Raw genomic sequence first — 18,706 nt, forward strand, 5'->3', positions numbered from 1 at the left:
TGTGTGTGTGTATATACACCAGCAAGTATCTCTCCCATGGATCTCACAGCATGACTGACCATTGAGCAGTGTTCCCTCCTACCTCCAGTGTTGCCATGCAGGGAGCGAGTTCTCTCCCTCTCCCGCTCAGGTCAAACACCAACATAAAGGAACAATCTTGGGAGCATTTTTCTGGTCAGTTTGCTCAGCTCTCCTCCTCTGGGGAGGTCACCTCCCATGGGACGCCGCCTGGGGAGACCTGAACACCGCCACTCCCGCAGACGCCGCCTCTGGGAGCCAGAGAGTATTGCAGGGACACAACGGGAGGGAATTGGCTGCGAGGAGAGAGACGGAGGAAGAAAGAAGTGGAGGAGGATGTGGAGAGAGAAGTGGAGGTGAGGGACGGTACGTGGGGGGGATGTGGAACGGGAGAAAAGCGATGAAAGGAACGTACTCAGTGGAAAGACGATGAGAGTGGACGAAGTGGAAAAAAATAGGGAAAGTGGAGAAGTCGGTCGGATCATTATCTCAGTAAGAGCATTATAGCATTTCTTATATTTCCCAAAAACAGCACATTGGCTTATCGTTCAAGCAGGTGATTTTTTTTTTTTTTTTTTGATATTTTTCTGTAGCAGTCTTGTTTCTCTATTATCATCATTAGCTTATCGTTTCTCTTGTGCAGATCTTATCATATCACTAATTGATATCGTCAAACATGAACCTCTCGTTCAGATATCTCGAAACGTTGGATGAAGCAAGGAAAGCCGCTTAGCTTACAGAGAGACAGACAGCCAGAGACAAATAAAATCGCTCAGGCCTGTGCGCGTACAAAGCCGCCGTCTACATTAAACAAGCAGCGGAGACGAGGGATCCTAAGCGACAGAAGTCTTTGCAAGAAATCCATTGGTTTCCAGAGAAATGAGGGAAACCCTAAGAGGTTACAAGACAAGCCAGAGGCGTTATGATATGTACTCGGAGGTTAACAGCGATGCTTGGGGGAGAGTTCAGAGACTTTCTAAAGACTCTTAAAAACTTCTGAGAGCTTATAAGACGTTCCAGGAAATTCCTAGTCTTTTCGAAAACATTTTGTAAGGATCGTGAGCTACGGGGGATTATTTGTGCAAATTCTCTCATGCGATTTTAAATGTACCTGATTTAGTTGAGATGAGGTGCTCAGAAGTTTTCTACGACTCTGCATTTAAGAACATCCAAGAAAATTGGAAACGATGACGCGATTAATACCGAATGCAGCCTAGATCGATACGAGGAGTCCAAAGAGATCTTCAGATATAGTAGAGGATTTTGAAAGTTTCTGCAAAGGCTTTCCAAAGAGATCTTCAGATACCCCAAATGATTTTGAGAATTTCTATGACGACTCTTAAGGTCCGGAGAGATCTTCAGATCCACTGCAAGACTCCGGGAGTCTCAAGTTTCTGCAACTTCTTTTGAAGGGCCAAACAGATATTCATATACCATTAAAAGATTGAGAGTTTCACCTTCGCCTTTCCAAGACTTGGAAAATCTTCAGTTACCTATAAGATTTTGAGAGTTTCTGCGACGGCTTTTATGGGTCCTGAGAGAGAGACAGAGGGAGCTAGGGAGAGAGAGGGGGCGAGACAAACGATCTTCAGTGTTATATACCCAGGCGCTTCAGTTATAGGAGCGGGCAGAAATGGGGAGGAGAGAAGCGGGAGGAGGCCGACGAGAACACTAGTAATAAATTCTGGCCAGAATTGAGGGAAGACAGCAGCCGCCTGCGTCTGGAAGACGTAAGATGAAAATATGGCCGGTGAGATAGGAAGAAATGAAGATTGTGACGAATGAGGAAGAACAGATGTTCCTCGGGAAAGAGGAAGAGGAGGAGTAAAGACGTGCTCAAGGAAAGAAGAAATATGTCCACAAAGAAGCAAGAGGATATACGAAGACTAAGGAATGGAAAAATTAGGATTGGGGGAAAGAACACGAAATGTATATATAATGGCGTCTTTAGAGGAAAATAAAGAGAAATTATAGACTTAAAAGATTAAATACGCCGACGAGGAGGATACTGAATGAATACGAAACCAGTGCAATAAGAAGAGGGATAAAAATGATAATCAGCTTCAAACTAAGCTATAAGTTATGTACATAAACAGACCCAAGGTCCACGCAAGGTGGTTTGGCCATAACGCTAATGAGAAAGATGCAGTACTGTTAAAAGCAGGAGAGGAAAAAAAAAAAAAGAATAGCAAGGTAAAGGTTCTCTTCTTATCCTCCACTCCCAGCAAATACGGAGAGAGAGAGAGAGAGAGAGAGAGAGAGAGAAAGGCGGGTTCTATATGATCGAGAAAACATTCAGTGAATACTTTAGCCTTGCCTGGCAGCAGACTGGTGAAAAATATAAATTATTCCTTTCAATCGTTGATGATAAATGCAGGAGGAGAACGGAGTCTTATTCGCTGCAAGTTTAGGAAAGATTCAGAAAGGAAAAAAAATCAAAGAAACTCCCCTGAAGAAAGAATCGATACCGCAAGAAGTAGATAGAAAGATGGAGAAAAAAATGATCATGGAGAGATGGGTCAGATGAACTGCCCAGCTGGACGAGTAGGGTCCTAAGTGAGGTCTATATGGTGGCCTTGACGGAGGCTTCCACGGACTTCGGTACACTGGCTACTCCTTCGAACTCGAGGACCTTCGTCTCCCCAAGAGGCAGACCACTGCGCTCTCTCTCTCTCTCTCTCTCTCTCTCTCTCTCTCTCTCTCTCTCTGGCAAACCAGTGTATAATTTGCATTACAAAGCCCCATGGATAACTATGAAATTCCTTCCACAACCCCCCCTCCAAAACCCCCTCCCCACTTTTGCATAAACGATTTCATCGACGCAACATGTTTTTTGCCGGGTTCTGTTTGCCTGGAAAGCCAAACCTAGTCTCTCGCTGGACTGTGGCAAGATATCAAGACTCTGGAGGTTACAACGAGGGCATGCGTACATGTACTCCCCTGCGTGTATGCTTTTTTTTTTCCCCATTACTCCTGAAGAACTCTTCCAGAACTGGGTACCCCTTGTTATACTCATGGTATTACTTCCAGGACCACGAAGATATCCCTGTGCGTGGCAGCCCTAAAGTGAGAAATAATGACAGCCAATTAGAGATTCTCATCTTCTTGAGATAGTTATTGTAACATGACTTCATCATAGGACCCATATCCATGCTGTTGGAGCTGTGATAAACGTTACCTTTAAGTCACAGTTCTCACTCTTCCTTCCAATTCAGAGACCAAATCCAAACTCAGAGATTCATATTCTATTGCGAATTAGATTTCGATGCACAAGAGAGTTCTCTCTCATTATATATCTTATAAAACAAAAGAGGATCAAAATCTACAATGATCCAACTTTACCCTGAGGAGTAACACGGGTGTCATGTCTCCTGCAGAATTTGAAAGGTTAGAACAGTGCCAAATATTGCGATGCGTCCAGGCGTCTCTCCAAACTGATATCACTGATCGGATTCTTTTTTCCAGGATCATAGTTTTTAGTTTCCCACCTGCGAGGGAAGTGTAAGCTTTCCAGTCCGTAATCTAATTAGAGAGATTTTGGCGTCAGATGTACTAGCTTCCAGCACTATTACATATACCAATTCTAACGATATATATATACCAGCTCCTCTGTATGTACACTACTGCCAGTGTTAGATACAAGACAGTGTTGGATATACCTCTGACGCGTTAGGTATGACTTAGATATACCTCTGACACGTTAGATATACCATTTTCGGTTTAGATACTACTTAATACGTTAGATATACTTCATCCAGCGTTAGACATGTCACGTTAGGTATACCACGTTCAATGTTATATACTGATTTCAGAGTCATGTATACCACTTCGTGTTACATATATCACTTTCCGTGTAACTAGTGTGTATATATATTCATTTATTATACTTTATCGCAGTCTCCCGCGTTATCAAGGTAACAAAGGATGGCCCAACCTGCCCACATATGTATATACATAAACGCCCCCACACGCACATATATATATACATATATATATATGCACATGTATACACACACACCACTTTCAGTGGTGGATATGCCACTTCTAGAACAACGTATGCCACTCCTAGTATTAGATATGCCATTTTCAGTACTAGGTATACCGTTGCTGGCCTAACACAAAGGCCATTATTAGCAATTAATTCTGAATCACGCAAATTTTCCTGCGCTAATACTCCATGAAATATTGCACGGTAATCTGCATGGCTGCAATTATTCATAACGTTAATACTGCAACTGCAGTGCACTTTTGTAGTTCAATTTATAGTTCAGCAGAAGTCCTTTTTTTTTATGTTATTTGTGTCTAATCTCTAACAGGTTTCAAATGATTTAAGATAAGAGGATTTACAATATATAATTTTAAGTGTTGAAAGTCTTTTTTGGTAATGAAATTAGACATTCTAACGTTTGTGACAGACCTGCCGTATATATTGTTAAATATAGTCGTCCACACCTGTTACAGAACTACCCTATACAGTGTTACAAGTCGTCCACACCTTTCACAGAACTACCCTATACATTAAGCAGTCCACACCGGTCAGAAACCAACAGTGCTTAATCAAGACCACACCGAGATGTCTCCAAAATAAAACAGATTTGAATCCTAAGCACTTCATAAATATATAAAATGTTTGCTTCATGTCCTCCCCCACTTGCTTTGCTTAATTAACCCCAATGATTCTTTTCCTGTCGTCACAAATTAAAACGATCTGCTTCTCTTACACACAAACAGCCATACGCTCTCATAGCCAATGATACATCTTTGTCCATTCAGCGTTACGTTGCTCGAAAACGCTTCCCTATGAACTCCCCTCTCAAACAACCTCCAGCGTTGGCGTCTACGCTCGCTAGTCTATAACACTTCAATAACCTTATCTAAACATTGTTTATCCTCCCATACGTAACATCAGAAAGGGTAATATGTATTCTGTCTTCATCTAAAACGATCCAACCTTCAACGACCAAAGAGTGGTTGTGAGGTTGAATCGCTTCTCGACGAAACAAACCGAAGCCACGAGCGTTTGCCAAATAATTTGAAAGGTCTGGTTTGCCACAGGTGAAGTAATCGAACACCTTTATGTTCCCATTTACGGGATGAAAAGGGATATGTGATGTATTAATAAACTATTCAATATTGTCCAGGTGGAAGGTCAAGTAGAGTCACTGAATTATTCATAGTCTGCGGTAAAGCTATTAAAATTAATGCATGCTCTCTCTCGCGCTCTCTCTCTCTCTCTCTCTCTCTCTCTCTCTCTCTCTCTCTCTCTCTCTCTCTCTCTCTCTCTCTCAGCAGCATGTACGTTCGTGCGTCGATTAGCTGGTCTCCCTGGCAACAGCAACTGCCCCCAGGGATTCAAGTTAACAGTTGGACCAGGCAGCTGTTGGTCCGATGTTGGTGGGGTTCATGTCTGTTGTTTCCGGCTGCCTCTGTTGGTGATACCGTTGTTTATATTGCTCCTGTTGACTCCCAACTTTCGTGCCGTTTATCCATGCCAGTGATACTGTTGCCTGTCAACGGAGTTTGTGCATGCTTAAGATGCCGTTGCCTGTTAACAGATGTGCATCGAAATGCATCTAATCTTAAGAAAACATTCCAACACCAAACCAAGAACAAGGGAAAACGACACAACCAGACCTAGAATTAAGGGAAAATTACACATCCACACGTAGAAGTAAGGGGAAATGATGCATCCATTCCCTAAATTAAGGGAAAACTTTACATCTACACTTACAATTAAGGAAAAATGACCACCACTCCCCAGATTAAAGGACAGTAACTTATCCACTCCTAAAATCAAGTGAAATAACACATCCACACTTGGACCAAGGGCAACCTCCACACCAGCGACCTGGATAGAGATACTGGAGATGTGTGGTACGTCCATCTGCGTCACTAATGACTATACAAGACTTCAGGAGCTCCCGCCGCCGCTCCTGCACCATCAGCAGCAGCTGCTGCCGACGAAGACTTTATTAGCTCCTGAAGCTGTCGGTCTTCCATCAGCGTCAGAGACTGTCTTCCCACGGGGCAAACGAAGCTCAAGTTCGCCACGCTGAGTGTGTTCGAGTTTCAACGACTTAATTGCCTCGTGATCCAGTGACTAATTCGACTGATGTTCAAGTCCTGGATATGGGAAAATTTGGATAAGGTATATACGTCACATGTCATGCCCTATGTCGAATATCACACACACACATATATATATATATATATATATAATGTCCTTTGAGCAGGACTTTATAAGCAGTGAGTACGGCGGTTCGATCCTTGTATACGATGGCTTTACTTTCGACTTAACCTTTCAGTATAAGGTTAAAGGACACTATCAATGGTCGTACTGTTGTGCTCAAGGCTCGGTCATGAAAACAGACCACAATTTGGCTACCGGAAAATCCTCAGATACCGCACATGACGTCCAATAAAATCACACCCTGTTTACGAACGCGGCATCGTAAGTGGATTCTACAATGCAATTACGTTGGGTTCATCAAAAAAAATAATTAATTAGTGTATAATCGCGAAAATGGGTTATACAGTAAGGAAGGCGGGAGCTGGGAGTGGGCTGGTGGGGGTAGTTGGGGGAGAGTGTTAAGTACATGCAACAGAGAGTTCTGGGAATTTAATAACGCTACGGGCGTATGTTAGCGAATACTTCATGCCAGCTTTAAATCTACACCATTTAGGTAACCATGTCAGGGAATGTTGCACTACACGCACACACACAGAATACATAGCATAACACTGTATAATCAGGAAATTATTATGAGTAATTTTCTTTTATATAAACGATCATACACCACGGGCCTCGGTGGTGATGACCATGAGTCAGCGCGCTTCCGTATAGGTTCGAATTATTGATGCTGTAGTTTGACCCACACCTCATCGTTGTGTTCACACTCCTCTCGGGGATGGTCGAAAAGTACCTGGCTTAGGCTAGAGTGTGCGTGGGTTTGTATGGGGGAGTAAAGATATATTACATATACACAAGTTTAAAAGACAGGGCGACACGAATCTAAGAACTCTCCCACCTTGATACACCGATAGTAACATAACCACACACACACACACACACGGCAAACTTTTCAGATATCTGACCCGTCCTCCCTCGACTTGCACAACCTTCATTTGACCTCTACCATCGTCTTCGTCTCCACTGTTGACCCCGGCCTGTGAATGGTTACATTCAGGAAACAGACAACAGTAAACACATCAGTGTAGAGCAGGAGACTTAACATTTTCCTCCCGTCTGTCATTAAAATATAAAACTATGATGGTTTAACATTTGTGCAATAGAAAACTATACAGCAAATGGTGCCATGCCTTTAAGGCTAAATGCTTTATATTTTCTTAGATACAAATATACATTCAAGGCAAAATGCTTTTTATTTTCTGTAAAAATGAATTTATTGCCAAGTGCTTTACATTTCAATACAAATCGTAAAAATGTTTGCATTTCCTTTTAGCACAATATAAATTTAAAGGCCCAATGTTTTATATTGTCTTAGCACTGAATGAAGATCCCAAAGGTTAGGTGTGAACTAATACACAACAGGTTACAAGAACTGAACATCTTCGACATGTACGTAGAACAACTCAGCAATGCCTCGATGGACCAGTTTCTTCATCGTTTTTCTTTTCCCAAACTTCTTTGCCAAGGAGTTTACACGATTTCTGGACTGGATGAAAAATTGAATCCTAGAACACGTCTGCTTTCTGTCATATTATATATATACATATATATACATACATTATATATATATATATATATATATATATATATATATATATATATAACAAACCTCAAACAACCAGGATCGAACCCTGAACACCTGTGCAACAGGCGGGAGCGCTACCACTAGGCTATGATCGCCCCTTTAGGGGCACAGGGGTTCCGGGTTCGATCCTGGCTGTTAGAGATTTGTATCTTCCGTGAAAGTGCGCGTTCATATGCACTCTGATCGTATATACATTATATATATATATATATATATATATATATAAATGCCATTTATGAGCAAGTGTTTCAACTATATCTTCTTTTATTACAGATGAATAACCCGAGACGGACAGGCGTCTTTCGATAGGGAGCAGACAGTGTCCCTTATCCCGACCACGAGGTAGAAACCAAGGAAGAACCACAAGTGAAATTTTCGGCCAGCCTTTGAAACTCAAGTTCCCAAGCGCTGGTGTTGTTGTTCCGTCAAGATAGGCAATACACAAGTTAGATAAGAAGTTTGATGAGACTGGAACACAAGCTGGAAATTGTTTAACTATTCACTATGCTCGAATGATGCAAAAGTAACGAAATGTATTCTGAATAACGAAATGTGTTTTGAAGGGATGTTTTCAGGGTAGATCAGACTCCTTATGTAATATACACACCACCCAAACATTTTTGCACTCATCTGACAACATACATACTCCTCACGCTACTCACGCTCTCCCAACTAAACTCAGGGACAACAATCCATACAACACTTAGAGACGAATTCAACATAGCCCAAGACTCTCCATGTCCAAGATGTAATTAATGCAGAAAAGCCAAACAAGTATACACACACACACACACACACTCACACTCACACACACACACACACACACACACACACACAAACTAGAATGCAAGCAGACGGACAGAAGCTGCAATTCACGACAGAGCCGAAGAGATGGACACAGTTGTACTTTGAGCCTCGCAAATTAAGCCGAGCTCAGGCAGGTGGAAACAGATGAACGTCGTCGGCGTCGCGAGTGTTAACTCGTGCGAGTGAGGGGAAAAAAGTTTCCAAATGAGCAGAGGAACAACGCTGGAAGTGATAATGTATACAAAACTTTGTTGATGAGGCACACAAACGTAGCTTTACACCTTCATCTGGCCAGGTCTCTCTCCCTCTTTTTCTCTCATTTTTCTTTTCCTATGAAAAAATATCAGACCTGCGGTAATCTTCTCTCCACTAAGCCTCAACCACTGAAGCCATCACTGGCCCCTGAGGGAACGCTACGAAATCCACTCAGCTTTGTATCGAAAGAATGAGTTAAGCTCACACACTTGTGTCAAAAGAATGAGTTACGTTCCCCAGTCTTGTATCACGGATCAACTTTAGAGAATTGTATAAACACCAGAGTTTTAAGTTCCCACACTTGTATAAACTACTGATTAAGCTCATACACTTGTATCAACGACAGAGTTCCATTTTCAGACTTGCATCAAACGACAGAGTTAAGTTTCAAACTAAGTTTGCGTAGATTAAGGTTCTTATAATAGAGGAGGAGATATGTACGACTGATCAAAGCGTTTGCCACAATACACCATATTGGGGAACCCTGATTTAATCCTCAAAGCTCTGCCATATGGTAGCAGAAGGATATTTATTTTAACATCACATCCTGTAATCTCTCTTCCTCTTAGTGGACGTCTATATAGATTCGGAGACCTTTGAACTTTGTTTTAATCAAAACCCAATAACAATTGTCTTACGAAAAAAATTTCCTCCCTCATTCACAGTCCATGTTGATTATATACTTAACCCAGAACTAATTTCTACGAGTTTTAGCCTTATTCAGGAACTTTTCCTAAGGGTCTTATAACCTGAGACTGCGCTACTCCAAGTGACAGGGAAATGTAGACTCCATTGAAGCGAGACATACTTTGACGAGGCTGTATTCCTACAGCTAAACGACCTCTCAGATGTCCTTCAGCGCGCGAAATCCAGAAATATTTACATGCACGACTTTCCTGTTCACACGAGAGAACTAACAATGCATAGTTACATCCATGATCTACCTACATTACGTATCTACAGGCACAATCTACAAACTTTACCTACACAGCTTTCAGTAAATCCTACCCTTAGTGTTTGCTTGTGGTGATAAATTACCAGATGTACCTTACAGTGTATATCCACCTGACCTTTCCGTATGACCTTATCAGTGTTCAAACTATTTACAGTTTTTTAAACCTAGAGGTAAAATAACTCCAAAACAGATAGAAAAACGAGTCTCAATTGTCTTTTGCACGATTCGGTCGGCCTTTTTCCTTTTACAGATTATAGTTTTGACCTTCAGAATTCATCCCCTTATTTTCATTGATTAATGAACATAAGGTACGAGCGTGATTCGATGTAATCCCAACCTTAAGTATAACGTAAGAGAAGCGCGGTAGGACATTCGAAGATATGTATGAGCAGGTTCAACCAAAAAGGAATTGTAATTATGCTGTTGCTGACCTTTCATTAAGGGTAATAACTTTTTTTCCCCTAATGTAGAAAACTAAGTCTTGTTACTTCGTAGCTTTCTCAGTGGAATGTGAAATCACTAAACCCTCTATTCCTGATTGAATAAGAGAAGTCTATCCTTGTGGAGGAATCAACATCTATCCACTGTAACCCAGCACTACCACCCCTTGCTGTCCAATAGGATAGGGTACCTCAAGCTTTCAGGGTTTGGGTATTCATGATTCATACATTCCTGCTCAGTGCTCCTCTGTCCTTGCCTAACTCGAGTTCTGGTGTTGCAGTTCCTCTAACTTTGACAGTGGCAAACCACGAAGCTGCTGTTTTTTTTCTCCCCCATTCGCTTTGCGTTTCACTTTCCAATTAAGATGTTCGTTTAACTCAACAACGTACTTCGGACTTGAACGAACCTTGCTACGTTTATGGAGTTGCTTTACGGATATGTATACATGATCCAACACCATTTCAGTATAGGAATCTGTAAACCTTTTTCCAATCACGGCCTTCCTTACCCTCACAGAATCCCGGACAAATCACTATTTTCTCCCTCTTCTCACACTCTTACGCTTCATACTCTCCACTCTGAATCCAAGGCTTCATCTCTCTGCATCGGCTTTAACCATCGAGAACTGGCTTCTGCACATATGAAGTCTCAGTACGCAAAGCTTTTCAGAGTTCAAAACACTTGCGCATCTATCATTATTCTCTTTAGGGATTTCAGTCTTCATTGCAGTTTCCTGCGAGCGTAGTCTTTCGGTTATGTGGAATCTATACACTGCTTCAGTCCCACGAGTTTAGCAAGCAGAAAGCTTGCTTCAGAGCTTGGTCAAAGTAGAAACCTCACACCAAATCTCGATCAAAGCATTTCACACCAGAGGTTGATAAAACGTAAAATCTTACATCAAGTCTAAAACAAAAACCATACACCTAAGCCTGGTCGAAGCAATGAGCTTATACGAAAATTTGACCTACGCAACAAGCAATGTCGAGTTCCAGCAGTTACATAAAGCACTGGCAGTCATTCTGTAACCCTGAACCTGTAGCTATGATCTTTAGGTCAGGCTTTCAAACCAGTTACTTCTGGTAAGTTGGCTGCTGTTGCTTTTTACTGCATAGTTTGTCTGGCAAGTATACATCTGCGTCTCCCACAATGGACCTCTTTCCTGCCACTGTCAGGATTCTAACTACTTTTAAAACTTAACTTATGGTTATGACCAAACTTAAAAGTAAAGAGGAACTAAAGGACCATACTTTGGTACCATTCACCTGGCCTATCAGCGTGGGCCATGTCCAACCAAGGCCATAGATGTTTCTGCTGGGCTCTGTGACCTTTCCACTGATGGCAATGTCCTCGAATATAGAGCGTCTATGTAGGTCCATTGAGCCAATCAGTGATGGCCACGTCACTGGCTATGACACACTCGAGGTAAGGGCTTTCCGTGTGTCAGTTTGTACCATGTCCTTAGATCCTTGACCACGATGGTACGATCCCTTGACCACGATGGTACGATCCCTTGACCACGAAGGTACGATTCTAAGCTACGACGGTACGATCCTTGATCACGACGACCTCATGACCCTTTGGCATAATGGTGTGACCTTTGACCTGACCCTTCAGGTCATCATACCCAGAGGTCATCAGTCAGCCTATCAGTAAAGAGAAAGTTCTCATGTGATGCATATCAAGGGAACAAGATTGCGCATATCAGTCAATTACCATCAAGTTAAATGATAACATTTTTATGAATGTTTGAACGAATGTTTCACGACAAAAAAAGATATTGAATTTCTTATAATACCGACACCAATGTGCGCATCATATTTCATTCTAAAGTCCCATGCATAATTCATGCACCTTTTTAATGCAAATACTTGTTAACATGAAAGAAAAAAAGGGATTCGTATGAAAATTTGCACGATATAGAAAATGTATTGCAGGTAAATGCTTTTGATACGCTTCAGATTTTGTTTCCTCTTTTTCGTTTTGAATAATTGATGCTATGAGGAGAGGATTGGCTTGTCTATGTAGAGGATTGGCTTGTCTGTTATACGTATCAACTGAGGAAGAGAGATTCTAAGATTATAATATCTAGATCAAATCCCTGGATGGCCTAGAAAATGGCAAATGCCGTTTAACGTATATACGCAAGTCTACTCAATGATTATTGAACAAATCAAATTGTTTAGGTATGGAAAGATTTATGTTGAAAAATTAATAGTTATGGTAAGAATTATCTCATTAGAACAGTGTGTATCAAGTACACCCATTGAAAAAGAGTCTACGTGTCTATGAATCTTCATATAAAGCAGATGTGCATGATGCAAAAAAAGAAAATAAAAGTTAACTTTCTGCAATGACTGGAGGATCGTTTAGATCAGGGGTGTTGAAGTGGCTAAATTGGAGTAGTGTTCATTTCCTGAGAATGAAAACGTAATGGAGTTGGTGATTTTATTCGGACTAGATTATATTCTTCAGGGTTCAGATTTTTGTATGGAATATTTCACGAGACAGTGTCTCCTCTATTTCCATCTAACTGCGCATCATTAGGCTGGCGGGAGGATGGTGTTGGGTAATATAAAGCCCTTCCCTAAAGCCAGGGGAAGTACTAAGCTCCGTGATGGGTGTACCAGGTCTTTCAAATCCTGATGACAGAGTAAAAGGTTTTGAGACGAGAGAATCTACCATCGGATTGCGAAAGATACATGCAACCGCCTGTTAGGCATCGAGGAATTGTTCTAAACTTCTATCTTGACATTCCCCTTAAGAAGAACCTGGAGGCCAGGCAACAGCAACCAGCCTGGAACGAATTTCGACCAGGCCTCCGTCAGAATTTGCAGTCGGGACACGTAAAAGCCCCATCGCCTCTCAGAGCGGGAGGTGATGAGTTGGCATACAGCTGACGAAGGTCACAATTTCTTCTCTGATGTCCATCAGGCCTAACGACCTCAACCTCCTCCTCGAGCCTCCATCAGGTCCTCTCAACCTCCAGATATCACGAGGCAAAAAGCTTAGAGAAATTAAGAAAAATTAAAAAAAAAAAAAGTTCTATACAGAGAAGAAGAAACGACCCTCGCACACTGAAATGAATCACACGTTCGGAGGAAGACAAATGCTAGGATCAAGATGGACAGTAAAGGAAATAGAATAATCTGAGAAAAGAGCCTGGAAGAAAGATTCTGAGACTTAAGAGAACCTGGAATGATCGAGAAAATATGTATATAAAGAGCTAAAAACCACCAATTTTTACACTGCTGAATGCCAAATGTGTTCCCTTCATCCATCTCGACACAATTGCGAGTATAATCAGAAATCAAGAGACAATTCTGCACCTTCCAGCTGGGAAAATCAAGACCAAAAACACAAACTGGAAAACCCGGAACGGCAATCCAAAAGTATTGGAGGAAAGTCTCGGCGTTCCAAACTTGAAGAATATCGGCCCCAGAGACAAAAGAACATCATTCCCTCTCAGTGACTGGAAAGAGGGATGATAAAAGTGAGAATATAATGCCACTCCTCCTCCTCCTCCTCACTACGAGGAGGAAGACACGGCTGGTATAAGGGCGGAAAGAGAACAATCCTTCCAGGAGCTAAAGTCATCTGCTGATCAAAAGACCCAGGAGGAGTGGGTGGGAGGGTTTCGGTGCTGCCATCTTTCCAAAGCTGACGAATCCGGGTGAAATTTCCCCCAAATGAGCAACGAGCTGCTGTTGACACACATGATTCTCTCTCTCAACAGAGCCATGAAAGTACACAGTCTTCTTGAAGACGAGTTTCTTGCTCCGAACGAACCCATCATCATCTCCCTGCTCCTGCGTGGAGCGCAACCACCCTCCAGGGTCCAGGAACCCCTTAAAAGGGATCTTGCCAAAAGCATTAATATACGTGGAACTTAACCCTGTACATGCTGACGAGTCTCGAACCTGCGTAATATCCTTAGCTTACGTTCGTGATACACTGAGGGTGTTCACCTCAAGTCCTCACTAAGCTGTTTACTTTCACAAGCGTCTATCATCTCGCTAAAACCGTTTACATTCACCACGTTTTTTCCCCTTCCTCCCAGAGTGTTTACTTTCAAGATTTACCAGAAGCATTCCTTTACCTAACCAGATAAATATCTTGTCTCGTATCTTCAACGTAAAAACAGATAACACGATTATTGCCTCTTAATTCGGTGTGGACATGATAACTTGAGCACCACTTACATAGGTCGTTAATCAGCTCAACTAATCACTTAGGCATGTAGTGTATTTGCTCAGTCGGAGCAGCAAACTGATTAATGATGTCAGTCTTCCTTACACGAGATTAGAAGAGGAATATTGTCGACTGCTCTCGGTGATCTGGGCCAGGGAGTAGTGTTCCCCGTGTCTAACAAGTATAAATCCTACAGAGGGAATTCTTCCTTGGTGGTGGTGATGGATGGGTGTGTGAGGTTGTAAGGTCTGGTTCCCGTTCCAGAGAGAGAAGGGGAAAAAAAAAAAAAAACGAGACAACGATCCAGACAGAACACACAGAAGGGGAGGTGAAAGTATCCGCTGTTTGTTCCCGAGAGAGAAAAGAAAGAGGGGAGGGGGACAGATGGGGAGACAAACAGAGGGAGAGGTAGGGAGGTTCCGAGCTATCATACATCTCCTCGTGACCGACCAGCATGCACCGAGGTGGGAAAAGGGGGAGGAGGCGCGACCCACTCTAGGGAAAACGAAAATTACGCGGAGGAGACCAAGTGACCCGACCTGTCAGCCTAACAACTTTAAACTTGGTTATTGAGTTCTGGAGAACGTCGCCTCACCAGAGGCCGTGCACACACACACACGTCTTATTGTAGATCTAAACTGTCTACACACGAGATGAAACAAGACGAGGTACATCAAGACCTTCGAAAGGGGAGGAAGGCCTTTGATCATGGCTCAAATCAAATCACTGGAGTATCATATATATATATATATATATATATATATATATATATATATATATATATATATATATATATATATATATATATATATATATATATATATATATATTTTATATTTCGTTGTGCATTTGTGGTGCAGTGGAAACCACTGAAATATAATGCGATCTCTGTGGTTACGAAAATAACAGTGTAATCTTCCAATTCGACGCTGTTAAATATATTCAGACTACCACACTTAATTGAGGCATTAGGATCTAAATGGTCTATTTCGGGCTAATCAACCTTGCTATTAACAACCTGAGTGAGCAAGACAATCTATTAAGTGTTGATTAAGTCAATTTGTTACCACCAGTCAAAGAGGAGTACTTTTTTCATTAATTAATTAGTCTAAAAGTTGTATTTTAGCCTTATGTCATTCTGTTGAGTGTACCGCCTCAACCAACTTCAGAAAACAATCTTCAGTGGTTTCATGTTATCTGTGGGTCATGACCAATTTCATTTCTTTTAGCAAACCAAGCCAGTGGAAGTAACAACCCTTTAATCACCTTATTTTCCAATATGAAGATTAGAAAATTCACAAAAATCCTTAGCTATTGCATTGTTTTATTCTTGAAATTCAGATCTAAAAAAAAAAAGGAAAAAAAAATACTCTGGGGTCCCAAAAGTTGTATTGTGATTAATGAGTTGTTTTATCAACCTTTAAATCAATCAGGATAGGTAATTACATGTTAATTAAATTCTTAATGAATCGCGACCTGTCTGTCCATCACAGGAAAACAGAATCCCTCGTACTGACAACTGCATACGAGAGGGAAAAGTGTGGGAGGGGGCTGGGATTTATACCCAGTCGTCAAAATTCCCGAAATTCATCACTCAATCACCAAACAGTATGATTAAGAATGATAATCAGTATGTGCATTATAACAGCAGACATTCAGACCCAAGCTACGAACGTCCAAATACTTGCAGACCTACGCCACGGACGGCCAAATGCTTGCAGACCTTTGCCACGGACGGCCTCATGCTTGCAGAGGCAAGCCACGGACGGCCACACGCTTGCAGACCCCACGCCACGGACGACCACACACACCAACACACGCACACATCATGACCAGCCGGCAATAGCCAGACCACAGCCTCAGATGGCCCATTAATTGTCTCCCCGTTGTTAAGAACCCCCTCAAGGCAGAGCCTCCTCCACTATACAGCCTGTAATGCTGTTTACGGTTGGCAGATATTGGAGGGGGAGAGAGAGCGAGAGAGGGGTCTGCGAGAGCGAGAGGTGAAAATGTGGCTATAGGGTGAAAGGAAGTGGCATTCATGGTGGTATTCTTGATAGCTCGGTAGATACATTTTTACATTTTTTTCCTCTTTTACTCACTCCTAAAGAAGCCGTGTTCATGATGTACGTGATAATCATTAGCTTTGCCTTGAATTACCAGAGTCATTGTAGGATTGGTGAAATCCAGCGTCTGTTTGGATCACAGTGTAATTAGAGTACATTAGGCCCCTCGTTACACCGTAATCACCGAAATCCTATAATCTCTCTCAATTCTTGGGGTAATCTGGCGTCCTGGCTATACTACAAGTACCTCGTTTTATCAAGAAATATGATCTTTATGGCTTTCTTACCGAGCGTGAGCGTATAACCTTTATTAGGAGTTACTGGGTTCATCATCTAATCTATACAATTTTCCTTTCCACGTTCACTTACTCTCACCACTCTTCTCCCCGACATTGTTGCCTCTTTTTCGAAAACCTCTACAAAGCTTCACCCTCACCTCCACAAGATAGTGATCAAATATCCCATCAGCTGCCCCTCAGCACATTTACATCCAAAACTCTCTTTACACGCCTATCAATATGTAGTTCAATAGTGCCCATTGACCATCTTAACCCACATACATATACCTGTGCATCTTCCTCTTTATTTACTCACGCATACTATATATAAAACCAGCTCTTGAAATATAGTGTTGAGCACTATCACACCCAAGACCCATAAGGACCAACATTTCAGTAATCCATATGGAAACCACAGGAGGCGATGCATATTAATTCTAATCTTTTTTTTTTTCTTTAAAAAACGAAGGCTAGAAAAATACATAGATGTAAGAGAAAGGAACACAGAAGGAGAGAGAGAGGAGAAAAGAGAGAGAGGCCAGCGTAGTGGTGTGGAGCTAGTCAGGCCTCACACTTGGCAAGAGGCATCAACAATACGAGCCATCACAAACAAACTCTGGCTAAACACCCTCACTCTTCCGACCACCACCACCACTGAACATTTACGACCCCTCCAGGAGACCTCCATTACGGGCCGAGTGTGTGGCCTACGAAGGACTGGACCAATTAAGCCAATAATTAATACCGCTGGATCAATACACAACCCCTGAAGCCGAAACTATACCCATGTTTCATGTGTGTGTGTGTGTGTGTTCAGCAGAGTTTCCAAACATTATGGGAATTTAATGCTAATTGTGTCTGAGCTGTACGTTTGGGTTCTTGTTGCTCTTGATATTATTGCAAAATTATCACGACGTTTTAAGCGCAGGATGTTGCGCTGAAATACAACATACGTAGATTTATTACGAAAATATGAAAAATAACTCCGGTGTTGAAAATGCTTAAATAAGGGAGTTATGGGTTGAATATTGGATGTGAAAATAGTTGAATGACCAAAGTATATATATATATATATATATATATATATATATATGTGTGTGTGTGTGTGTGTGTGTGTGTGTGTGTGTGTGTGTGTGTGTGTGTGTGTGTATGATAAGAGACAGAACGCCATTATTCCACAATCCTCACAACCTGATGATAAACACTGGAGCAAATCATTGCAGCCAGAACCACCAGTGTTGGTCATGAGGATAACATACTGCCTGGCGTAGTTTAGCAGCTTGACCTGACCTTGTCCTGACCCCTTCACTGAGGAACAATTCCCCAATATCATTGCTGATATATGGCTTGACTGGCGGCCGAGAGTGGCTAGCTGGGTGACTCGCTGTCTGGAAAGCTGGCTGAGTGACTGTCTGGAAGTGATGGTCAGCAGGCTGGTCGATTGGCTAGCTCTACTATCATTTGTATGACAACAGGGGATGGTGGAGATATGAGGTGGGGAGTGAATCTACTATAGTAAAGGGCGTACATCCACACTACTAACGTACCTCCATCCACTTCACCAAAGCAGGTCCATCCACACAACCAAGAAAGACCATCCACACTACTAAGGTGGCTCCATCCACGTTACCAGGGAGTCTCCATCCACGTCGCCATAGGGCATCCGTAAAGTAGGGTCACAAAAGCCACTATGGAAGCGCCTTTACTGCCATAAGTCGCGTTAGTTACCGTCCCAGTGATATGGTCTGCTGGGAAATTCCTGTAAGGGTCACTGGTCTCCCAATATACAGTGGGGAAAATTATGGTGGAGGCCGCAGCACGACATAGAAGGACAAGAGAGAGAGGAGGATGAAAGTGTGCGTTTCACTTTACCCCTTTCCTTTCCTGGCCAAAATCATAAGCTTTGTAAGCATTCGCATCGCA

General features: G+C 42.1%; 1 long non-coding RNA gene across 1 annotated transcript in view; it reads left to right on the forward strand.

The window, feature by feature from the left end:
• Window positions 1–9,612, forward strand: part of LOC139766925 (uncharacterized) — a 162,316-nt gene extending 152,704 nt beyond the window's left edge. Inside the window, exon 3 of the long non-coding RNA XR_011716966.1 lies at window positions 8,067–9,612. This is a non-coding gene — a long non-coding RNA (uncharacterized lncRNA). The remainder of the gene's footprint in view (window positions 1–8,066) is intronic.
• The last annotated feature ends 9,094 nt before the right edge of the window (window positions 9,613–18,706 follow it).

This window comes from Panulirus ornatus, chromosome 58 (assembly GCF_036320965.1).
Source record: "Panulirus ornatus isolate Po-2019 chromosome 58, ASM3632096v1, whole genome shotgun sequence".
Lineage (NCBI taxonomy): Eukaryota > Metazoa > Arthropoda > Malacostraca > Decapoda > Palinuridae > Panulirus > Panulirus ornatus.